This window comes from Pelodiscus sinensis, chromosome 14 (genome assembly GCF_052426305.1).
Source record: "Pelodiscus sinensis isolate ZL-2025 chromosome 14, ASM5242630v1, whole genome shotgun sequence".
NCBI classification, from domain to species: Eukaryota; Metazoa; Chordata; order Testudines; family Trionychidae; genus Pelodiscus; species Pelodiscus sinensis.
The window spans coordinates 12046143-12071830 of NC_143065.1; the positions used below are offsets into that span (position 1 = coordinate 12046143).

The window sequence follows — 25688 nt, forward strand, 5'->3', positions numbered from 1 at the left end:
AGCCTGCCTTAGTACCACTGTACCACTATCCAGACGCCACCTGTGGTAAGTGGTACCCAACTGGAGCCAGCATTCCAAACCCTGACCCCATTCCTGAACCCCTCCTGCACCCCAAACCCTTGTCCTAGTCCTCAGTCCCCCCTGCACCCAAACTCCCTTCTGCACCTCAATTCCCTGCCCCAGGCTCAGCTCAGAGACCCTCCCACACTCCAAATCCTTTAGCTCAAGATCAGTGCCTGTATCCCTTCCCCCGCACCCCAGCCCTCTGCCCGCAGCCTGAGAAAAGTGAATGAGGACATAGGGAGGGAGGATGGAGTGAGCAGGAGCAGGGCCTCAGAGAAGGGGCAGGAAGAAGGTGGGGCAGCGGTGTTTGGATTTGAGGTAGATCCTGGATTGCACTTAAATTCAAAAAGTGATCTTGTGCTTCAAAAGGTTGGAGACCCCTGGAGTAGGGAATTTAACTCTCGTTAATGCAGAGGTGGGGCTGTTGCTACACTTCAGAGGTGAAAGCACTGCGGGGAGCACGGGCCAAGTGGGGGACTCAAGCAGTTCGCTGCTGGCCCCATGAACCCCGGGGCATTTCAAAGCTGTAGTGGGGGGGGTTCCCAGCTGACCCCAGGCTGCACACAGCGTTTCAAAGCAGCAGACCCCCATGCTCCATGTGACGCTGCCACTTTGAAGCACCCCCTCCTTTTTCCCCTCCCTTGCTGCCTCTATCTGGGAGAGACAGCAAGGAGGGCGGGAGAAGCAACATGCCGACTAGCGTGTCAACTATCCGATAAGCATTTGTGTGTCGACTATCCGATAAGGATAGCTGACTAATCATTCACATCTCTATCTAGTACCACATCCTAAAGAGTGAAATTCTCTTCTCTGTGGTGTGGAATACACCTGGGTCTTTCCAAAGCACATATATAGCCTTGCCAGTTTCAGTGTAATTAATGAACACAATTCATTGCTAGCAAGGAAGCAAAGAGAAACTGTTCCCTGAGTAGATGCAACTGGGCTCACCCCTCCACCCCCCAAAAATACCTGCTAACCAACAACCTTCGCGCTTCACTTCAAATATCAGCTTCCAAACAAATTCTAAATTGTGAAATTATATTAACTCTTCAGTCTGAATGCTTAATTGGCCAACCAGATGACCGACCGTGATCATCATTGCATGTATGTATAACAAGTATACGCACAACAAATTGTGTATCAGAGTCCATGTGCAAGTTCTTAGTATTTAAGAAAACCTTTGAAGGTGCAGACTAGCGTGTAACATCTTATTGCTTTCCCTGAAGCCTCTTCTCTTCTACAGTAAGTCCTTCTTTTCTTCTCCCCTCTTGTAGACTCTCACTTTTTTATTTGCTGAAGCTTGTCCCCCTCTTGCAGAAGAGAATCCCCCATCAGGAACTTACCATATCTATGTTAGGGGTTGGGATGTAAAAACACCCTAAAACAGATAATCAGTTAACATGCCGTTTAATCAGTTAACCACTGCAGGTAGAGGACTGCTCCAGCCAGACCTGCCATAGCCACGGTCCAGCCAGCCAGGTCGGTTAACCGGTTACCTTGTAAGCAGGCCGGTAAGTCGCCTGCTTACTGGGTAACCAGTTAACTTCTTACATTATTAGTTAGTCGCCTTCTAATGCTGATCAATAAGCTCTGGAACAAGGAGGAAGGGATTACTAAAATCTAATTCACAGAGTACCAGGCCTAGCAGGCCACAGTGACATCTGAAGAATAGAAAGGCAAAAATCTAGGAGAAACTGAGTCAATTTTCCTAGTTTTATCTGCTGTTTTTAGACTGGTCTCTGCAAATTTGACTCCAGCATCTGCCCCGTGATTTCATTTGCTGTTACCTTCCTAGCAGTTAGAAACATTTTAGCTTTGTAAAAATAATATTTCACAGCTGGTCTCCAGACAAGTAGAACAGCAGAATTTGTCCATGCACCTTTGATAGAAGTACCATCTAGGATTTCACATCAGCGTGGTGACAATAAGGGCATGTCTACAATACAAAAATAAGTCAGTCAACATATAGCCATCACAGTAATTAGAGCAACGGTTCACATCCACTCTAGGGACGTAAAATCCCGTTTAATTGGCTAACCGATTAAACATATTGCTTAACCTGTTAGCTGAGTGCTGCTGCTCCAGCTGGGCTGAAGCAGCTCCTCTGCCCGCCGCTGGGCTGGAACAAACTCTCCCACCTCTTCCAACCACAGGCAGAGGCTGCTCTAGCCTGGCCAGCCACAGACAAGGGCTGCACTGTAGCAGCCCCCCCCCCCCCCGCAGGCTTGGAACAGCTCTCTGCCTGCAGCAGGTGAGGCTACAGGTTAACTGGTTAAACCCTCACACCCCTAATCCACACTGTACTATGTCTATAGCATGCAGTCTCACTAGCATCTTCCTCCAATTTAACTATGTGGAGCAGTGTACGGCCTGGACAACTGGAATGCCACCCCCGCTCTATCCCAGGGCTGACAGCCCTAGCAGGTAGGCCTCCATCTGCGAGCCATGAGCTGGGCTGACAGCCACCAGGCATCGTAAGTAACACAGTGTCTACCTACGATGATTTAAGTGCTACACCTCTTGTGGAGGTGAAATTATTAAGCTGACATAGTAGGTAACTTGTATATGAAGGAACCACGTTAGTGTAGACGTTTATAGAATGAGGTTGACGTACACTTTTTAACGTCAACCTAACACCATAGAGTAGGCCAGGCTTAAGTCAAGTCAAAGCCAAGCCTTGTAAAACACACAAACCATGTGCACTCAGGAATACGAAGCAACCAAGAGGTAAGTCTTAATGTGTCTACTTGATTTTTGTTCTGTCCCCTCCTCATCCTTACATTGTTAGCCTGTCTAGGCTTAGCTCATTCCTTATCCTTCTAACAGAGCAGCAACCACCACAAAAGCACTTCCAGCAGTTACAAAGGTAATGACTCTCTCCTCCCACTTCTCCACAACAAATCAGGCAAGAAACTTTTCCATCCAAATTCACAGTTTGTAGCCAAATGAGCCAGCTATTATAGGCCTAATATACAACCTGTGCAGGGGTATAATTCCTGAATACAGAAACAACAAAATGAAAGATACAGTTGCAGAGACCATCTAACATAGTGTGCACAACCTAACCAAGCTCTGCTGTGTGCTTTCCCACAAAAACACATTCCAATTTTCACGTTTGCTGGGCTAGTCAAGATTTAACACAGATGCTGAGCTGCATAAAAGGCTGTCTGAGGCCAAACTGCTAGAAGAGCCTTGCACCCTTACCTGTTGGGAGGATTACAATCCCAGCTGGGACTACAAGGTCATCCTTTTCTTTCAATGAGCAACTGAAGATCAAACTAAACTAGGCTGGGCTTCCAGATTGGTGGTACTCCTCTGCAGAAAGTGAGTTTCCATGAGAATATCAAAAGCCTCATCCCTGTGATGAAAGACCTAATATTTTGGATTGGGCTATACCATACACGCTCAGTGCCTGGGAGGTTAGCATACCTCATGTCTGAAAGCAGCACCAAATACTGCTCCAAAAGGCTACATCCACAGAACCACTAACCTTCACTAATGGTGAGTGAGCATGTGGGCCAAACCCCCGATTGCTGCTTGTTAGCTCATCCACAAACTTCCTCTTGGCCCAAGAAGTGACCATGCCCCATGAAATAAGTCTTCACTCAGAGGGAGAGGCAAGGAAACCCATTAATGTCTCCTTAATAGAAAAATGATTATTCAAGTGCATTTAAGACCTAGAGGCTGTGTCATCTTTTCTAGTCCCTTTGGAGTCCATAAAAAAGATTTCTCTTTGCATACATCTTTAGATATATGCAAAGAGAACTATGATGCTCTCTCCAGGTTCAAGAGGAATTATTTTAAAATAATCTATACGGGACTCTAGGCATCATAATACAATCGAATAAAACCCCACCTGCATTACAATAATCATGTCAAAACAGGAACTCTGCCAGTTAAATGGACAGCTGAGTGTGATGCAGAGTCTCCTTGGAAAAGGCAGGGCCAAAGCAAAAAGGCAGGATTTAAATAATTACTCACCTAAGACAGTTGTATTGCCATTGGGGACCAAAAGAAATGGATTCAGAGCTAAGTGCCACCTCAATCCTTATGGAAAGGCAAAGTGTGGTATCTACAACAAAAGGCAGACCCTTTTCTGGCAGAGATGGTAACCACCAACTATCCTGGATTTAAACCTATTCTGCTGGATCTAAATATTTTGTGAAGGACAAGATTAAGTTTCCACTTTGGGACAACTACCTCTTTCCTGGGGAACACTTGGATGAAAGGGAGGAAGAAATAAGATTCATAGGATGCCTGATCCATTCCTGAAGAAAATCTCTCTTGACCTAGATGCAGGAAACTTGCCATTTTGGAAACTTGCCAATGCTCATAGTGACAAACAAGACAATGATATTGCACCCAACCCAGAGAATGCAGACTAGCTGGAAAACCTCTGTCCTGAGCAACCAAGCCATTAAATAGACACTCTAGCAGCTCAGCCCAAATGACAAGGGGCCACGCCACACAGGTCACTTTCATTGTATTCTGCCCAACATGTAGGAATAACTACAGCTTGAGACAGGTTTATACTCCTAGTACCACCCTGCTTGCTGGCATCCAGGTATCATCTTCCCTCTGTATGGAGACCAGCACACACTACTCAGATTGCTCTATGCTCCAGCCAGTTCACAGGCAGATGGGATGGAACTACCATAGGGGTGGGCAAAAGGGCCACCAAGCAAGTTGATCCAGCCCACGAAGGCCCTGCCGCTCCTCCACCCCCAGACCAATCATGGTGTGTGGCTGGGGAAGCAGGCCCCACCTGCCTGAGGCCCCGCCCCTTCCAGCACAGCCCAGGGCCACTTCTACACTTTCTGAAGTGGCCCCCAGTAAAAAATTATTGCCCAACCCTGAACTAAAGGGTGGTCCCTCAACAACTGAAGCCGGCATCAGTCATTACATCAGATACTGAGATCCTGGAGAGACCTCACCTTGGAGTTTAGTTCCTTCTCTCCCACAACTTAAGCATTATCTATTGCCTGTGTTCCAGGAGACTGCTGGATCCTCACATGCAAGTCCCCTTTCCTTTGGTCACCACTCTGAGAAAAGCTGACAAACCAACGTTCTTCCCAACCTGCAGAGCTAGGCCAATTAAGGAAGCCATCTTGATGAAGATGCTGAGGATGCTCTGCTAAGCTGTCTTGCAGCTTGTACTCTCTTCTGAGATGGGAGACCCGTCCCTGCCATCAGACTAACTCAGCTGCTGAGATGGGATCAGGTTTTGCCTTTTTGTATCTGAACATAAATCCCAGCCACACTAAGAGCTGCTAATTCCTGGACAACGTCCCTTGCTCCTAGAAGCGTTGAGACCCTCACCAGCATTATCATATTCACAAGGAAGAACATGACATTTCCTCTGTAACGCCACCATTACACCCTGTGGAGACTGAGCTGATGCCAAGGGGAAAGCCGTAACATTGCAGAAAGTTACAAAAGTCCACAGAGTAACATGCAGCAATCAGAGAGCAGTCAGTAGTCTGCTCCAGAGGGAGAGGGACACATGCAAGGGGTTCTGGTCAATATAGCCCCTAGAATGCTGGGTGGAGATCTTCATTATGCCAACCAGTCTCTATTTAAGACGACAAAATATGGTCTCCTGTGCTCTGGGATTACATTATTTTCATCACAGAGATTTTAAAGGCTTGGCTAGTGCTTCCCCAAAGAACTTTTCCCCATTGAGGGAGACTGCAAGGAGCTCCTGCTTTGTTGCCTATTCCTCTCTCCATGAGCATTGCTAGAAGGCTCTCCCTCCTATTCAGGTTGCATGACCATAATGAGGGAGGCCTCTACGAGGAGGGTACACTTCTTAGTTGAAGACAACTGCAGTCTACTAGAGGGCAACAATCCCAACACTTGTGCCATTCTTTAGACAGCCTATAAAATGTATGCTTTGCCTTTGGGAAGGCTGTTCTGGCATCTGGTTTCATGTTTTTGTGAATGGGGAAAGCACTCATGTTGTTTTGAGGAGACATTTGTAATGATGTGACCCATTTAAGTACCTAGACAGAGTATCAAGGACTTTGAGATGAAGAGCAATGCACTGATTCAGGATGCTAAAATGTGAATACTATATATATATTATTTCAAAATCTACAAAAAAGCTTTTATCTAACCATAAGCGTCTACTGTAAACTAAAAGAACAGAGAAACAGATTAACTCAGATTGTGTCTGGATTCAACATCTAGAACATAACATTTCTAGATGTAACTCAAGTGACATATCCGTAACTCTAATTTTAAATTTGTTAAGTACTCAGGGCTCTGGGAGTGACCCAAAATGTGATAGGAACTCTAACTTAATTATTTTAAATGAAGTACCAACAATGACTAGGACAATGAAAAAAGTAACAAGGAACTTTTAAGTAGGGATGTAATAGCATAATCCTTTAAACAGTTAACCAATAAGCATAAGTTTATCAGTTACCATAAGGGTTACACACCATCCTATGCTGCTTCCTCTCATACAACTATGTAATCACATCCTCAAGATGTTGCACATGCATACCTAAACCTTGATGCATCTTCAAACACCAGAATTTCTTAGAAAAAAGTGTAACAAGGAACAGTTTAACACACAGTGATTTACCCAATGACCCTTATGTCCTAATTCAAATTACAGGCAGTCCCCGAGTTACGCGGATTCGACTTATGTCGGATCCGCAGTTATGAACGGGGTTTGCTGCCCATCTCCCTGGTCTGCTGGAGATCAGCAGACCAGGGAGACGGGGAGCAAAGCCTCTGAGGACGCTGGCAGCGGGACAGCCGCGGCGCGTCTGGGCTGTCCGCTGCCCGCGTCCTCAGAGGCTTTGCTCCCCGTCTCCCTGGTCTGCTGATCTCCAGCAGACCAGGGAGATGGGGAGCAAAGCCATGGAGCAAGCGGGCAGCGGACAGCCCAGACGCGCTGCGGCTGTCCCCCTGCTGGTGTCCTCAGAGGCTTTGCTCCCCATCTCCCTGGTCTGCTGGTCTCCAGCAGACCAGGGAGACGCGGAGCAAAGCCGCGGAGGACCCGGGCGGCAGGACCGCGGTGCGTCTCGGTCCACCGCCCGCGTCTCCCTGGTCTGCTGGGGGGGGGGGGGGGGGGGGAGCACAGCTAGTATGCCCCCCCCCCCCCCCCCAGCAGACCAGGCTTTTCTCCGGACGCCTGTGGTAGAGCAGCTGGGGCGCTGCCGGTTGGTCCCGCAGCGCCGCTCTGGGCGCTACTGGACCAACCCGGCAGCACCCCAGCTGCTCTGCCCCAGGCGTCCTGATTCAGCCGCTGCTGGTCAGTTTCAGCAGAGGCTGAATCAGGACGCCTGGGCAGAGCAGCTGGGGTGCTGGTGGGTTGGTCCAGTAGCGCCGAGAAGCGGCGCTACTGGAGCAACCCAGCAGCACGCACCCCAGCTGCTCTGCCCCAGACGTCCCCAAGTCAGCTGCTGCTGAAACTGACCAGCGCTGACTACTACAGGAAGCCCGAGGCAGAGTTGCTCTGCCCCGGGCTTCCTGGAATCAGCCACTGATCAGTTTCAGCAGCAGCTGACTTGGGGACGCCTGGGGTTCTTAAGTTGAATCTGTATGTAAGTCGGAACTGGCGTCCAGATTCAGCCTGTTGAAACTGATCAGAGGCTGATTCCAGGAAGCCCGGGGCACAGCAACTCTGCCTCGGGCTTCCTGTAGTCAGCCGCTGGTCAGTTTCAGCAGCGGCTGAATCTGGACGCCAGTTCCAACTTACATACAGATTCAACTTAAGAACAAACCTACAGTCCCTATCTTGTACGTAACCCGGGGACTGCCTGTACAGGCAACAGACATCTTTTCACAAACTGCCTGAAACTTTAACATGCATTCCTAAAAGTTTTATATGCTACAATTAGCATGTGCAACACAAACAGTGCAGCTACTACTTTGGCTTTTAAAGGTTTGAATGGGGTAGTCAATAGGTGGATTTGGGGGGCCAACTCTGAACAGGAGCAAGAAATCATAATGAGGCAGGAGAGAGTTAAAAAGGGAAAAACACAGAATAGGAGGAATTGAGAAGGTCAAACAGGGATAGATTTTTACCTAAGTAAAGTATCTTAAGTGTTTCAAGGCTCTCTTCTCATTTGGACCTGGAAAGAGTGCTGGGTAGGACAGGGAAACAAGATTTTTTTTTTTGTTAGTTCTTGGGACTCTGAAGATTTGCACTCAATTTCCACCATCGACCTCCTTGGGTTAGCTACCTGCCCTTGGTGCCTCAGTTCTCCACTTGAGCAATGGAAATAACAGCACTGACCAGCCTGACCGGGGTGTTGCTAGAACAAATATATACTGAAGATGGTGTGGCACTCGGACTATGGAACTGTGGACTATACAAGTACCTAAAATCGATATGGAAGAGACATTAGATGAACCCCCTGAAATATTCAGAAGAATTGACAGCAAGGCAAAATGATGATAGCCCACTCATTAGACAGATATGGATCTTATCTAGTCCTCAAACAAGGTGCTACTAGGCCAATCAAACTCCAACTACCTTAAGCCACAGGTGAAAAGGAAGCATGGGAAAAGTGCTGATAAGGCATTCATTTATACACTCACAGCAGCAGCTGTTAGTGATGATCTCATGGTAATAATTCGAGAGAACATAAAGTGAACCAAAATTTTACATAAGTAAATTTTCCCTCCTCCACAGTCTTCAATTTCTACAAAGAACATTGTCTTATATTTTAAATTCTCATATTTTGAACTTTTATATATATTTGTATTTTTTTTTTTGTTTGTTCTTGTAAGCCACCTTGAATATTTTAAATAGAAAGGCAGGGTAAAAATATTTAAATAAATAAACATTTCTTCCATCATTAGTGCTCAGAATAACTAAAGGTTATGTCTACACTTGCAAAACTTTAGTCATTCATGGGTGCTTAACTTGTTCCCCTCTCCCCCACCCCACACGCATGAACGACAGAGATTTGCTACAGCAAGTGCAAATGTGAATGATGTTTAAGTGAAAGGCACTTTTTGGAGGTACAAGTATTAGTGCTAACAAACAGCACTCACACACACTGACTTAGACAAGGCTGTGTCAACATTCTTGTCTCTAAAAGCTGCGTAATATAGATATACCCTAAAAAAGCAACAACAGGGAGGAAAAAGAAGCATGTGATCAAATGCACACCCATAGCCAGACAGGATAGAGGAACACATTTTACAGGCCTCAATTTTCTGTTCTGGCTTTAACAACCATAAAAGCTTTCCAAAGCTGGAGAAGACCAGAACTGCAATCTGGACAGAAAACGATTTATAAATCCTGGAAACTAAACTAATGTGTGTGCCAATTTCAACATGACATTTCTCATTCCAAGACTTACACGTTCCAAAAGACCTGAACTGAGTGCTCCCTGATTGGCCTGATCGTGAATATGACACATATCGTCACAACAGCAGGCAAAGGAAATTTGAGATCTATCCACTGCATATTGTAATCCAGTGTGAAAATTTCTTTCCTCTTCACATGCCTTCAAGAACTCCAGTCAGTCTAGTATTTCTTCATTTTAGTTTCCCATAATTTAGTGTCTGTGGTATTTCGATTTAATAGCACTTTGTCCATATAATGTTCAAAGCATTGACAAATCTATAGCTCTGCTGCCATTTAATAATTTAAATTTATTTAACACTGGTCTCCAGTGGTAGCAGTAGACAGTCTCAACACTGTTTTACTGAAAGCCAATATTTTACTAACTAAACCAACTTTGGAAAGTCAAACCTATACCTCTGTTCCAACCAATATGAGATTAGACACAGTCAGGACTGTGCTTCCAGGCAGCACAAGTCTAGATTTCATCTAGGTGTGTAGAATTACTTCCAACACTGAGAGCATGATGATCATCAACATATGTATCTTAACAGCCCCATTAAGTAGGAGAGCATTGCTCACCATTTATATTGGAAAAATTGACAGAAATATTAAGTGACTTGCCCAAGGTCACACAGATAGTCTGTGGCAGGGTCAGGAATTAAACTGCAATTGCCTGAAATCCAATCCAGTGCCTTAAGATCAATAATGCTGCACACAGCAGAGCAAATTAAAATCACCCATGGACGAAGCCTGAACTGTGAAAGCTAAGAAGGACTGAAATACCACCATCTTTGCTGAAGACCTTTGGATTTCACAGATTTACACTGAGCTGGTATACATCTAATGGGTGAGCTACCTATATACCACTCCAAGTTGAAGACAGTTCCTCAGTTCAACCAGAGGTGGTTTTTCGGCTATTACTAGATGCTCATTTAAGGTAGCACACCTGTTTTCTAAAACATTTTCATTAACGGAATATTACTTAATAGGTTTTCTGTTTAACTGAGTCAGTTCCCTTCAAAACTATTTTTTAGTATACTGAAAGTGTATTTAAATCCTTGCACACAGAAGCCACTGAATCCCAATTATACTTTTGAGGATACAATCATTTTGTAACAACACTCCTTTCTCTCTCCATACTAGGGATGCCATTGTGGATTGTGTAAACATGTACACAATTAATCACTGAACCTGGGCTCATCAGTTAACCTTCATGGTTACATGCAGGTGGGAAATAGTGCTCGCAGGGAGCCCCCATGTCTTCCCCTTCTGCGCAGCTGCATTTGACAGACAGGCTGCAGCGCAATGGGGACAGGCAGGGGTCAATCCTGGCAGGGAGCCTGCTTTTAAGCTGGCTCGCCCCGCAAACACTGACTCCCACGTGCCCTCCCCCCATGGTTACATGTTTGCCTGAATAAACACATTTTACCATCCCTACTCCATACTGCAACCCTTATCGTTGTTGAGTACCAGGTCTGCTAGAATTAAGGCTGAGAACTTATTTCTGCCAACTTCAAATGCTCTAAAATCCACATGCCTACTCATATTGTTTTGAAATTTAGTGTGCCTCAAGGGGATGCAGGGTAGGGCTAGCAATCCAAATTCAGAGTCATTCAAGCAAGAAGTTCTCAACCTACAGAACCCTGGGGTGGGGAGGGAGAAGTCTCTCTTACAGTTGACAGATTCTACCAACTTTTTTTGGTCTGCCAAAATCAAATTGTGACTCTGATCATGCCCAAAATGGTTTCCATCACTCACTTACCCACTTAGGCTATGGCTACACTGCCAGTTTTTCTCTGCAGAAGATATGCAAATCGTGCTCCATTTGCATATCTTCTGCCGATCCTTTTTATGGACGAGGTTTTGCTGTTAAAAAGCCCCGTGTAGATGGGGCTATTTGTCGGGGAAAAAACCTTTTGTGCAAGATCCTGTAAACCTTATTTTTTGAAGAACAAGGTATCTTGCGCAAAAGGGTTTTTTCCCAACAAATGGCCCCATCTTCATGGGGATTCTTAGCGGCAAAACCTCTTCCGCAAAAAGGATCAGCAGAAGATATGCAAATGAGAACACAATTTGCATATCTTCTGCCAAAAACACCAGCCGTGTAGACATAGCCCTAGTATGCGGCACTCACTAACCACCTGAGACAATATTCAAAATGGAGATTGAATGTCTAGAAATGCTTGTGAATCAAATTGATTACACTGTGCATGTGCAGACAGAAAATCCAAGAGGGATGCTGGCCAGCCACGAATGCAAGATATAAGTTCCTAAAGGGGTGCTGTTTTGGCCATTAAACCTGAGCCACATCCCCACCCCTTAGCAAAAATCTGAAAGTGAAATTAAGGCATATTGCTACAATTTGGCTCTGTCAAAGAGGGGTTTTATTTTGGAGCAATATAATCGGAGTATGTCACAAGATTCAGAAAGTGCTCAACTACTTCTAAAAAGAAATGAAAATGCTTCCTGGGCGAGAAAAATTAAGGGATTATGAAGAGAGGAATAAGTGGAGATTGATGGTAGGGGAGAGAAAATGTGGTGATGGGTGAACCTGTCAGCTCTACTCCTGGCATGTGTATGCCAGGATCTGGGGGCATCCACCCCTTTAGGGGAACCTGGGCAGGCTTGGGGCATGAACTCAGAACACACAGCAAGGCTGGGGTTAGGAGTGGAGGGGGCACGCTTGATGCACATCATTGACAAACACTGGCACTGGGGAGAGGGAAATGAGAACACCCACTCAGATGAATGGTGCAGTTTATAAATCTCAGAGCTATTGTTTCAGGTTGTAGTCATCTCCATGGGTTGTTCTCAGTCAGCTGACATCACCACATTAAGATGACTGGGTCCCTTCACACCTTTCTGAGCCTCCTATAGGGTAGATGGATGTACAAACTTTGTCCAAGTCACTTCTGTTTGTACCACAGTTTCCTCATCAGTACAATGATGAAGCCCTTGAGATCTACTGATTAAAAAACCACATAATATCTGGTCACAAAACCATTTCAACTGCTAACTTGTACGATGACAATTGCCTACATTATCATTAGCCCCTAATATCATTTCTCTTTGTTAAAACAAAAAAGAGACTAGAAAATTATCTCATGTAAAACTTCATTGCCACCAAGCTAAGTTTGCCTGGTGGCATCATGTGTCCTTTGCTGAACCCAGCAATACTTAATTCTTCTTAAAACAAAATAAATAAAGAGTTAAGGAAGATATAACCCTAACTCTGCCCTTTCTTAGGCAATACCTCAATAGACTCACAGAAGAGAAAGTAGCTGAGGTACTTTGTAATGGGCTAACTTCTGTTGATGACAAAGATGAAGACGACATCGGTGTAAATTTGAAAACTTCCCTCCCTCGCTAACAGAAGAACTCACCAACCCAATTACAACACTGTATACACTGCGCAGTTTGTCCACATCACATATGTTCACACATGGCCTTTGCACAGTACTGAACAGGCGTTATCTACAACACTTTGCTTCTCCATGAAAGAGCACCACATCTGTTAACATTTCAATCCCTTCAGCACCTTTATCTTTGTGCAGATAATGCCACTGAACACTACATTTTCAATTACCTCTGGTTAAATCCACAGACCACACCTCTGGTTAAATCTACCCACCTAACAGCTGACAATTCCCATGGCAGGAAGACTCCAGTACCCTGCTACTGACAACCATACAAAGCAGGGATAAAAAAAAAAAAAAAGGGAAAAAAAAAGCATAGTGATCTCTCAAGGTACGTGATCAAAGAAAATAGTTGCATGTGTACAAGGAGAGGGAGTCACACCTCCTTCCCCAGGATCATGACCGTTCCATATTGCTTCATATCATAACTCTGCAAAACTGTTCTCACTAATCCCCCCATAATTCAATGAAACTATACCTAAAACAGATGGAATCGATGCAGATAATTCCCAGTGGCTATTGCAGAGTTAGGATAACGCCAATGCAATCTTAACTTCTGAAAACCAGGAAATGAAAAGATAGAGTTCTGCTGAACTCAATATTATGGAAGGGCACAAGAGTCCTCCAGGAAACTGTAATTCTGAGTTAAAGGTTTTTTGTCAGTGAATTTCACCTTAATTATCCATAGCGTGTGTACGCTGGCATTCAGGGTACCTGCTATTTCAACAGAGGAGTGTGCTGAGGTAACTATTGACAAAGAAAAGTCCCTTGGACACAGCAGTGGAGACCACAACCACAAGCCCTCCTCAGATATTCATTCTTTGATTAGATATTCAAAAGGTACTTAATTGCACATACTGTTCTTTTAGATGAGTTGTTCACTTAAAGCCATTACTGACATCTTTATTTAAAGACAGGTAAGCCTATATTCATCACTATATATTTAAGAGAATCTGTCTGTCTTTCTGTCTGTTCAAGAACTCCTCCTAAATGGTAAGAGCTAGGACCACCAAATTCAGTATACAGCTTCCTCTTACCAGAACTTAAAACAAGGTAAGGGTTTGGTGGTGCCAGGAAAACAGGATGTGCCTAGAATGGGATTGCTTCTCATAAAACCACACAGAAAAGAGGCAAAATCACCAGGCTGGCTGGGAGTGTGCCCCCTGCCGCCCCCCCCCCCCCGCCCCATCTAGGACTGCCCCAGCCACAAGCCTCCTACCCCCAGGTGCCCTTTGGAGAGGGGGAATGAAGCTTCCTCACTCCCCCCAGTTTGTTCAGGAATATTGATGGCTGTTCCCCAACGTCAGGAAGCATGGGGAAAGTGTATAACTTGCTGCATTCCTCACTCTGGCTGGGGAGGCAGACAGATATGGACCTGGCTCTTGTGGCTGGGGACATGCACCCTTCTCCCACCTGTGCCCACTGGAGCTGCATCTCACCTGGCCACAAACTGCTGTGCTAAGAGAGGACTGACAGTCTTCTCTTCCCAGGGCAGCCTGCATACTGAACCCCTCATCCCCAGCTCCGCTTCAGAGTGATTATTCAAATGAAGCATGTTCATTTTCATTTTATTTTCCAAAAAAACAAAAATTAATTGAGTTAAGGACCCGAGAAGCACTGGATAAGTCTTCTATTAAATAATGTCTTTGATCTTTTCTAGTTGATACTGTGTCTAACAGCTCTATAAAATAAATCCCCCTCAACTAATATACTTAGAGTTTAGTTTCTCTCCCCCACAGAAAAAGCTGGTAATCAAAAAGTTTACATGCCCCTCATGACACTTTTGGTCACTCAAGCATCTTCAATTTAAACAGCAAGTATATGTCAGTTTTACACACAGTGTCAATGGTCCAAATAAAGAACATCTTGCTTTGATATAGCAGACATGATGTATCTTAAACAGATATCAGTATATGTACTACTAAAATAAACTGGTGTCATATGCAGTATACAGCTTACAGTATATAGCCATATTCAGTATATAGGCAATACTATAGAAAAAGCACACTGTATTCTGTGTTTCATTGGCTCAGATTCAAGACAAGACAAATACAAAACATATTAATGCTTCTACTAGGGAAGTGAAACTGTAACCGTATACACGGTTACACACAGCCTACCCTCCCCACCCTGGCACTACTGCCTCTGTATCAGAGGCAGCAGCGTGGGAGAAGGGGCAGCACCAGGCAGGAGCCAGGACATGTAGCTTACACGCCCCTCTGCGCATGCATCAGCTGCTGGGGAGCCCCCCCCCCCCCATATAATCATGTAACCGCTGAAATTTTCAGCAGTTACATGGTTACTTAAACACTTTTTAACATCCCGAGCTTTTACAGTTTATGAGTACACAATTCCCAGTGATCTACAATCCTAAGTAAAACCCTAATGCAATTTCTATTGATGTACAATAAGCAAAGAAATAAAATATAGTAAAATACTCAGTGCAAACAGGCCACTGATAAGTTTAAAGACCTAGAGACGTGTATGTAGGGAAGGATGCCAGTTCTTGATTAAAATATTTTTTTTAACAGCAGAAAACTATAAGAGTAATTATCAGACTCCCACTTACGTTATTCTGCACACAATTCTCATGCATAGCTATGCAGTATTGCCATGTAGAAACCACAACAGATAGGAGTTCTTTCAAAAGCAACCTGGAAACTCTAATAAATCTGTGTCCCTTCTGTCTAGGTTTAAAGCACAGGTGGGGAACCTAAGGCCCAAGGGCCACATTAGGCCCCCAGCTTGCCTGGATCCAGCCCCTGAGGTTCAGGGCTCCCCCCGACATTGGGGAGCCCACACTGGCACTCCAGCCCTGCGCCACCTCCTGCTGTGGGGCTGGAGCGCACAAAATCTACTAGCATGGGCCCCACTAGGTTCTGGTATGTGAGGAGAATGCGGGGAGTATCTTTCTCCTTCTCAGTCGGGAGCCACGCCAGTGGGGGGTGGGTGTTGTTTTTTGCTTCTCACTTGTCTGTGCCCCCTCAACTGATTTTTCTGGGGGTCTGTGGCTCCTGACCCAAAAAAGGTTCCCCACATCTGGTATAAAGGGTTACTCATAAGTGGATGTGTGTCCAAAACCAAAAAGGAACAGCAGAATAATACAGACACACCTAACCACGTGCTAAGTAGTAAAATATTGGGGGAGTAGGTGTTGGATTTTAAAATGCTTTCTACAGGAAATATTTGAAACAGTTACTGTACATTGGGATAATTAGTAGCTGAACCACAGGCCAAATCCAGACACACCCTCCTCCCCCCAAAAAACTTCTGAACAAACCCTGAAATCTATGTTTTTAAAATTATCTTTGCAGTCTGGAATTTGATCATTCCTTAACCAAGAAACATGGACGTGACAAAACATAATTGAATACCCCTGTTGTAAATTATTAATATGGCAATAAACATTGTGGGATGAAGTAAGAAATCTGAAGATTTGGGTTAAGTTCTATGAAAAACCTGCAGAAACCCCACGGGTATCATCATTTTCAGCTGCTCAACCACAATAACAGCTCAGTTCAGTTTATTTCGACACCTCTAACACATTTTATTTATCTCCCTGTTCCTTAGCATTTGTAAACAACAATATGCAGTGCAGTGAGGAATCAAGTGAGAGTAAAGTACTACTGAAAGTCAGCCTATATTTTTTAATCTGTAAAAAAAACCTGAGGTTTCTGATCACCACAAAATGCACATCATTAACAAGAGATTTAAATTTTCCACACCACAGTATTAGACACCAGATAATTGTACAACAATCCAGAATCGTTCTGTAGTAAGGATGCCTATTTTCCTGTAGTTCAGCATGCTCACTCAGCCTGCCTGATTATCTCCTAGCTGGCTCTGCACATGCATGGAGCATCTGAGGACAGACTACACAGGCACAAGAAGCTGATGATTAATGCAAAAGCTACAGGCACACTATACTATGGGACGTGGTCGCCCCTCCCCCATGATCGGTACTCTGCAGCTAGACTGTCCCGGGGTCCCGCATTTCTCCCCTGTCCCAAAAAAGTGTAGCATTCCTCACCCAGCCCTAACGGCATCTCGGTCCCCTTAAATAACCCGACGGAGCCTGCAGAAGCCCCATGGACAAGACAGCTCTAACTGCGCTGGAGGTACGGATGTGCTCTGGACACCTCCGGACACACATCTCGGGCACGTGGAAGATACTTGCCACTGGCCTTTGCTGACCGAGTTTACGCCAGTCAGGTACCAAGTGCTCAGCGGTAGGAAGGACACCCCCGAACTCTGCTGCCTCCCTGCAGGGATCAAATCCAGGGGACAGCCCCTTAGCGTTCGGGATACAACCGCTGCATGAGTCACGCTGCTCCGTGCAAGCAGCCGAGGCGGACTGGCCATAAGGAACGGGTCCCGCTCAGGGAGGGCGGCGGGCTGCATGCAAGTCACCGGCACAGGCTCGGAGCGGGGAAGGAGAGGAAACGCAACCCCCGGCACAAGGGAAAAGTACAGGGGATGCGGCTGTGTGCAACCCACCCAGCACCGGCGTGGAGGGGGAGGCCGTGGGAGGAGCGAGCAGTGTACCGGGGAAGGCGGCGTGCCTAGAGGCGGAGCCTGTGTGCAAGGCCCCTGACGGACGCGCGAGGGAGGAGGCTTGTGCCACACTCCCCGCGCCGGGGGGAGCGAGAAGAGGGGTGGGAGGAGCCTAAGTGCCATGTACCGGGGAAGGCGGTGCCCCCGGAGGTGGAGCCTGCGTGGAACGCACCCAGTACCGAGGGGCGGCCCCGGGCCGGGGGCGGGGCCGTGTGCAGTGTATTCGGTACCGGGGCGGGGCTCGGACTAGAGTAAGGGAGCGGCGGTGGCGGGTTCCCCGGTCCCGGGGAGAAGGCAGCCTGGCGCGGAGCGGGAGGCGGGCCCATGTCCGCGGCACCGAGCCCTGAGAAAGGGGGCGGCTGCCTGTGCAGCGCGGGCGAAGCCAGAGCGCGGGCCGGGCTCGGCTCAGGCAGAGCCCGGGAAGCCAGCTGGGGGCGGTGCCTCGCGCGCCATGCTCGCCGGGAGAGCGGGCTGCCCGGGCGCTCCACCCGCCCCGGGGCTGCCGGCGTCCCGCGCAGGCGGGGCAGGGCAGCCGCAGCAGCGGGGGGAGCTGCTCGCGCTCCCCCCGCCCCGGTGGCGCCCGAAGCGCGCGGGCCACCGGCGGGAGTCCCCGCCCCGTACGGCGAGCGAGAAGGGAAAGGAGCGACCCGCCCCCCGCGGCGGGACTGTCACAGCGCCCGAGCCCTCGGCGCTCACCTCAAAGCCGCCCCGGGGCCTCGCCCCGCCGGGGGCTGCCCGGGCCCCTTCTCCTCACGCGGGGGCGGCCCTCGGGCCCCTCCTCCCGCCTCTGGCAGGGTCGGCGGCGGCTGCTCCCGCCCGGACTCCGGCGGCTGTTCGGGAGGGACGGTCCCTGGCGGGGTCGGGTGGCGGGCGGGCGCCCCGGCCCCGGCGGCTGCTCCGGGCGGGGTGAGGGGTCCCCGGGCCCCTCCTTCTCCTGCCGGCGGGGGCGGCGGCTAGTCGGCTCCGGCAGCAGAGTGGGTGAGGGCCGGCTGGGCCTGGGCGGATATGGGGGATGCTCGGCCCCGGTAAGGGAGGGGGGTAAAATGGAGTAACCGTCTCTCGGCGGCGGCCGCCGAGCGCTGCCCGCTTCTCTGTTCCCCGGGAAATCCCGCCCCTCCCCGGCCCGGGGGGAGACCCCCGCGCTTCTATTGGGTACGTCGCCTGCCACTCGCCGCCTCTCCCAATCACTGTGCAGTGCCCGCCCCATCCCCCGCCCCTATTGGACACAACCCCCAGGAAGGGGATGTGAAGGGGGGGGACCGAGGAAAAATGTCCGTATAGGAAACAAGCCCCGCCCAGTCCCGCCTCCGCTTCCCTCTCATTGAACGCCGCCTACAGGAACCGGCCGACAACTGGATCACCCGCACGTCAGTCAACACTAGACTCCCCCCCTCTCAGGCTCTGCCCCCACCTCCTAAGAAGCTCCACCCCCTCTCTGGGGAGCCCTTTTGTGGAATGTTTACATCTGCGAGTGAATCCAGATTCTTGCCCCTGCAAATCCGCCCACAAACCCGGGGGCAGCAGCTAGTGCACGTCGTGCACTGCATGTCCTGTGGACCTGCACTCCCGTTGCCTCAGCGTGTGGCCCCCAGCACGTGCACTAATACTGTACAATGCACGGGTGCAACAAGCTGCAGCAGCACGGGCGCGAGTTCTGTCCAACTCCACACGCTGTAGAAACGGTACGCCCAGGGTCACTAACGCACGCTGCATAGGTGCAACAAGATTCAGCCGCACGGCCGGTAGCCCAGTTTAATACACGCAGACACTAAACTACAGCAGCTATTCGCAGGCACTAGTAATACATGAATGCAACAAGTTGCCTGAGGTCAATCCTATCCCCCAGCTTCAAGATCACCTGTAAGGTATCCAATCTCTTGCGTTGAATACAACTGAAACTGGGATGAAACCTCTTGGATACCACCCTGCAGGAAGCAAGTTGGTTTCCTTCTATCAACCCAATTTTAAACTTGCAGTAACTTCACAGAAGTTAACAAGTGAACCTGTACACCACAAAAGAAATTTAAACTTTTTTAAACAACAGCAAAATGACTCGGTGGTCGCATTAAACCACAGCACCTTGGATTTGGAATTCAGCCTCGAACTGAAGGTCATCTATTGAGCACATTTTGGATCAGAGTTACTACTGCAGACGGGGAAGTTAGGTTTCTATTCCAATATAAAGTCCAGGTATGTGTTACTCACATGGAAAAAAAAAAAAAAAGCTGCCACAGGATTAAACAGTTGTTATTTTTCCTCTAGTCTGAAGGTTTTTTTCCCCTCAGCAAGGAGGCATTAAGTTTGTCTGAAAGGACAGACAGGCCAGTAAATAAACAAAAACAAAAGTTACATGTGCATTTATTTGCATAAATTACTATGAACTTACATGACCTGATTGCTAAATAAAGTCTGCAATCACGGTTAGCCACAATGGTGATTGCTTTATTAATTCAGCAATGGAGTTTTTGTGTATTTCCATCACTGATGACTAGTGGATCAATGACCAACTGCCCTAGAAGCTTTTCTAAGATAGCAACATGTACAATTCTCATCCTCAGTAGGTACTTACTACAAAAGTAAGTGACACAGTGTATCCAGTACAAGCTCAATGCTTCCAAGGGACAGGAGAATAATCAAAATAATCCCTAACAGTGTATGTCACAATGAATTCCTGGCATTCAAAAACTGTCACCATGCAGACAACAAATGAAAGATACCTTCTGGTAATACTCTAATGAAACTGTATTCTTATTGCTTCCTGCCTGCCAAAGGCCAATACCATTACACACATTTTCTGTTCCAAACCTTAAAACTGACCAGAATCCTTATTATTTGGAAGTATATTTTGTACCTCAGAGACAGTCAAGAACACACCCAGTGACCTTAACATCTCCCTGACTAGAAGAGCCTACTGCAATAGACATGGGACAGCCAAGGCAAAGAAACACCGTCTTAAGCACATGGGTGTTATTTTTAAGATTTGGTTCTATATCTCTGTTGTGTGTTGCTCTAGCTAAACTCTTTCTCCTGGTGTAAAAAGTAACAATGCCTGGGTCACTTTGAGAGTATCAGAGAGGTAGCAGTGTTAGTCTGAATCTGCAAAAGTGAGGAGGAGTCATGTGGCACCTTATAGACTAACAGATTTACTGGAGCATAAGCTTTCGTGGGCAAAGACCCACTTCCTCAGATGCATGTAGTGGAAATTCAAGAGTGTCTTTCACCTTCCACTTATAACCCTGCTAATTATATAGTACTGAGTAGCAAGATTTTGCCTGTCGCTGCAGTTTCAAAACAGTGACTTTCTTTTTCAGATTTCCATTCAAATAAAAAGGTGAACAGATTACCCATGGCCCAGTGAGCTTAGAAATCTTCACATGCCAGCACCCCTTACTCACAGGCTGTCTTAGTGCATATACACACACAAACACACACACATAAAGTGAGAGCTATTGTTAAACCCTCTGTGGCTTCTTAGACACGCCTGCTTCCAGCTAGCTTCCAGCACCTTTGGAGTAGAAGTGTATGCTTTTGCTTTAAAATATCTTCCAACACGACTGGACTTGTAGTTCTGAATTCAGAGAGAAAGACTTCAACAAGACTCCCTTCTAAAGAGCAGCCCCTGCCCATGGGAAAGGCTTTACAATGAGTCTGTCTGAATGTAGTACAAGCAGCGAGGAAGGGAACCGATTTCTCTGCATTAGACTGTCTCATTCGGACTCTGAAAACCGGGGTGAACTCCCTATCCCCTTTTCCGCGTGTTAACTCTGCCGCTGAAAGCGGTTAGGGCTACTACTCCCACGGTAAAGCAAAGCACGACATCCCCTGGGTCAAACAGGGCTTAGAGGAAAACCCACGTGCTGCGCATCCTATCCACATGTTGCAGGGCAAAAGTACACCGTAGTAAAGACAAACACCACGCACGCAGAGCTCCCTCTGTCTGTACTCCTCGCTGACTACATAGTACAGGATTTGTAGCTAACTAGAGGGTAGATACATTGTACGATCCACAGCAAAAGTGCTTTACGGCCACTTAAACTAACCCATAGTCGGCTTGTGACGGGCTAATCTATCAAGGATCTGAAAGGAATCGCAGCAGGGGAGGAGCTGGTACGCGCTCAGGACACCAGTACTGGGGGAGGCCACCGACACCTTAACAAAATGTTTGGAGAAAAGTTTCCCTTAAGTCTTTCCCATACAAAGAGTGGAGCGGGGAGGGGCGGTAGAACCAAGCATTGGACCACAACTCTACCTTCCGGCTAGATCCCAGAGAAGGGGCAAAGAAGCAACTATGCTTCCTCGAGGCAGTCCAAACATTCTGGCACCAAACTGGACTTGGAAGGAGCGAAAAGAAATTGGGAAAAGGTGGGGGAGGGGGCTCGATTCATGCTGCTGCTTTTTTCCCCCCTCAATTGTCCACCTCGGGGGCGCACTGGGCAGAGCATGGGGCGGAGTGCGGGGCATAGACGCATAAGCGGGGATCTCTAGTATTTGAGATACTGTGCCAGGTAGATTCCTTACAGTCTCCGAGTTAAAAAACTCCGGAGTGAGCCCAGTCTGGACTTCTCCCGCTCAAGAAAAACGTGAAGCATGGGGCAAGGAAACAGGGCCGCCAAGTGTTTTTGCTACCAAGCTTTAAGAGCAGAGAGGGAAGCTGGGATGACTCTCCCGCCCCCCCAGGAAGCTGGCCTGGGATAGCGTGCAGGGAGAGAGCTCCCTCCGAAAATATCCTAAACAAGTCACCGCTGCCCTTTGCTGTGGGGAGGAGGGATTTGATTAGGAAAGAGGCATCCTAGCAGGTGGCCCAACCCCCAGCAGGAGAGCTTGTCGGGGGATGGGGGAAGGAATGCCTTTCCCTTTGCCGGGGAGCTCATCAACTGACTGATCTGCGGGAGAATCCTTTTGTCCCTAAGCCCTGCCCCGCATTAACTGCGCAGCTTCACTTCCGGGATGGCTGCGCCCCACGTGGGGCGGATCTATTACACGTGGGGGGAGGACGGGGGAGACACCGGACCTGCCTTCTCCCCCTCCCCCATTCTCCCTCCCTTTCGGAGACAGAAAGGAGGTGGGTCGATGTTTTCGTTTCTACCAATCAGCTCCAAGGAGAGGAAAACATCCCTCCTCCCTCGCCCCGCCGGAATTAGGGAGCCCTTTGCCATTTGGGGTAGGAGGGGAGGGGAACACCAGCCTGAAAAACAGCCAGGACTTCAGCTGGGCGGAGCGATTTAGGAATCCTAGCCAATAAGGAAGAAGGGATGGCTCTAGTTCTCCAATAGGAGAAGGGCTCATCCCGCCCAGTGACTGTACGGAGGGGGAGGCAGTGCGTGTGCTGCGTATTCACTCTAACAGCTCCCCTGCAGTGGCTCGGTAGGGAACGCCGCTTGCATAGCTGAAGGAGCAAATAGCAAAGGAGAGGGAAAGCGGCTCAGGCTGGCAGGACGCGGAAGTGGATTCCCGCATTTGGGCTGGAGAGGCAGAGTCCCCTCCTTTTCCTCCCCAAATCCACGCCTTGTAAACTGTAACGCGAACCCTTCCCTTTCCAGCCAGCTGCTTCCGCCCCGCACAAGCCAGTCTTGCTGGCGGCCGGCGCGCGGCCTCACTCACTTGGGTAGCACGAGGAAAGCCCTTTCCTCCCTTGAACCGCGAGTCCACCATGGAGAGGGCCTGTCCGTCGCGGTAGTTAATTCCAGGCAGATTACTCCCACACCCTAAACCTCCTTCCCTGTCTCCTGCAGCTGATGATCGCCCTATCTGCAGCGTTTCCTTTCCTCGGGTCAGAGCCGGACCAATTCCCCCCCCCCCCCCATTCCCGACCTTCCCAGCTCTTTTGCTGCCTGAAACTACTCTGGGCCACCGTGCACGAGAGCAGCAAGGGCCAGCCGACTGCGAGAGAAAAGGGGATAGCCCTACCCCGAGGCTGTCCATCTTTCCCTCCCACCGGCAGAGGAGGCGGGGTGGAAAGATGCAACTCCATGTTTGCAAAGGGAATCAGGCTCAATCCGCCGAGGGATGAGAGCAGGAAGGCTACTGCTCCGGCTTGGGGCGCAAAGTGGGTTCGGGGCACAGGAACTAGCGAGCGTTCGGCAACAGAACATTAGCGGGTTCGGCGGTGGAACGTTCACCCCCCGCCTGGCTACTTTGCGTTCGGCAACGGAACGCCACGGCAGCTGCGAGAGGCTCCGCTCGGACCAGCGGGGCTTCAGCTACGCTCGTTTTAGCGTGATTTTAAAAATAACAATCACGCAGCTGCCAGTTCAGAGAGAGGGAAGCTGGAGCTGCAACCCGCGCCCCCCTGCAGGCGGCTGCCTCTTGGCAGATCCATTCACCCGCCCCCGCCCCAACAAGTTTCACGTAGAGAAGCACAAATCTACGGGTGCCGATTCCGCCCTCCCTGCGAGTAAGACATCCGGCCTTGGGATTTGTAAACTAGATCCACGCTCTGGCAGCGCCTGCAAAACCACGCACCGAGCTGAGCTGCAAAAGTCACCCTTCAATCTACTCCTCAAACTCCTAAACCTCCTCGCGGGACCCCGACCCGCAGCGCAGCTTTGTTTATGCCAAGCAAAATAAGGGGCGGGGGAACCGAGCTGTCCTTGCTCCTCCTCCTTCTTCCCCCGAACTGCATGGAACCCAGCGCGTTGTTAAACAAACACCAGCAGCACGCACACCACCCGGCCAAACGCCTGCTCTTCTCGGATCTCCGGACAGAGACGAGGGCAAAAGGCAAAGCTAAACCCAGGGGGAAACGGCTTTTAATTTCTCCTCTCTTCCTCAACGGATCCGCCAGCTCAGTCCCTCGCCCACCCTGATTCGCAACAGCTCCTCCTACCGCCCCCTTTCTCCCCTCGGGTTCTGGCCTGCTTTGGGCCGGGAGGTCTTAAATCCTCACCTCAACCCTCAAAATGCCCAATATTTTTGCGACTAAATTGAAAGCAGCTGTTACATACCCTCAAAGCCCAGGCGAGGAGTCCTGAATGGATGGGAACGCCCCCCACGCGAGATTGGCCTTTCGCTCAAACGCGTCACTTCGATCCCGCCTATCAGGGGCGGGAAAGCTGGAGCCAAACCTGCAACCTAGGTCACGCCCTCTCCCCAAAACACGCAGGGCTTTGTGCAAAAGCGGAGCTCGGTGCCCGGTCGCCGCTCAGGTCCGTGGGACATGCGCCTGCACGTCGGGGAGCGAAGTTAGCGCTCGCAGCCGCTTCGCTTTCATGTCTCGCTGCACTTGAAGCACTTTCGGAGCCTACCTGTTACCGTGCTAGGAGCACTTTGGAAAGGCAAAGTCCTAGGGCCAAGGGAGCGGTGCGGTCGTGCCGTGATTCCCGCCTTGGCAGCCCGGCTGCAGGCAGCGCCGCGAGTGAGTCTTTTCTGATACACTGTGCCTTGTCCTAGCAGCTTCCACCCAAGCATTAACTCCTGTAACTCCATTATCCTACTTGTCTACTGTCTTCACCCTGCTCTCTTAGGACAGCATGCAAACACGCAAGGCTGACCCTTGCAACAGGCCTTGGGGTGAGAAGTAGATATATTACCCTCATAGGGAAACTGAGGCACGGAGCATAAATGATTTGCCTGAGAGCTGTGGCAGACTGGGGAGCTCTGGTCTCCCAAATCTCAATCCTCTACTTTACACTGCTATACCAACCCATGCAGGACAAGACTCTCACAAAGAGCACAGGAACCGGTTTTGGAAGAGCAGTGGGAAAGGCTTAGTGAAAAGGTGAGCGTCAGGAAGGAGCGTTCTCTTCTCCACAACTGTTGTATACAAATGCATAGGACTTATTATTATTTGTATTATTGTAGCACCTAGTAGTCATGGACCAGGACCCTGTTGTGCTAAGCGCTGTACAAACCCAGAACGAAAAGACAGGTCCCAGCCCAAACAGCTTGTTGTCTTATCTATAATCTATATACAAGACAAATATACTGATGGCTACAGGAAGATGGGGGAAGAACAGGAAAACAATGAGCCATGACTGGTCCTGAACACCTGTAGACAGTAACAACTAATCCTATGGCACCTTAAAGACTAAGGCTATGTCTACACTGGCATGAATTTCCGGAAATGCTTAAAACGGAACAGTATTCCGTTATAAGTATTTCCGGAAAAAGCGCCTCTACATTGGCAGGATGTTTTTCCGGAAAAGCACTTTTTCCGGAAAATCGTCCGTGGCCAATGTAGACGCTCTTTTTCGCAAAAAAGCCCTGATCGTCATTTTTGTGATCAGGGCTTTTTTGCGGAAAACACTAGCGTGCTGTCTACACTGGCCCTTTTCCAGAACAGTTTTCTGGAAAAAGGGCTTTTGCCCGAACGGGGCAGCATAGTATTTCCGGAAAAGCGGCTG

The 25688-nt window shown here is 48.5% G+C and overlaps 1 protein-coding gene across 8 annotated transcripts in view; it reads right to left on the reverse strand.

The window, feature by feature from the left end:
- The window catches only part of SIN3A (SIN3 transcription regulator family member A), a 68375-nt gene extending 44013 nt beyond the window's left edge, over positions 1 to 24362 (reverse strand). For 3 of the 8 annotated variants that reach the window (XM_075897391.2, XM_075897390.2, XM_075897394.2), the window contains exon 1: positions 18043 to 18537. The gene's annotated coding sequence lies outside the window, so the exon portion shown is untranslated. Of the gene's footprint in view, positions 1 to 1942; positions 2006 to 18042; positions 18538 to 24290 lie in introns of those variants that run through there. The other 5 variants (XM_014575113.4, XM_006126255.4, XM_014575112.4 and 2 more) reach the window with 4 other exon arrangements.
- Positions 24363 to 25688: the final 1326 nt, after the last annotated feature.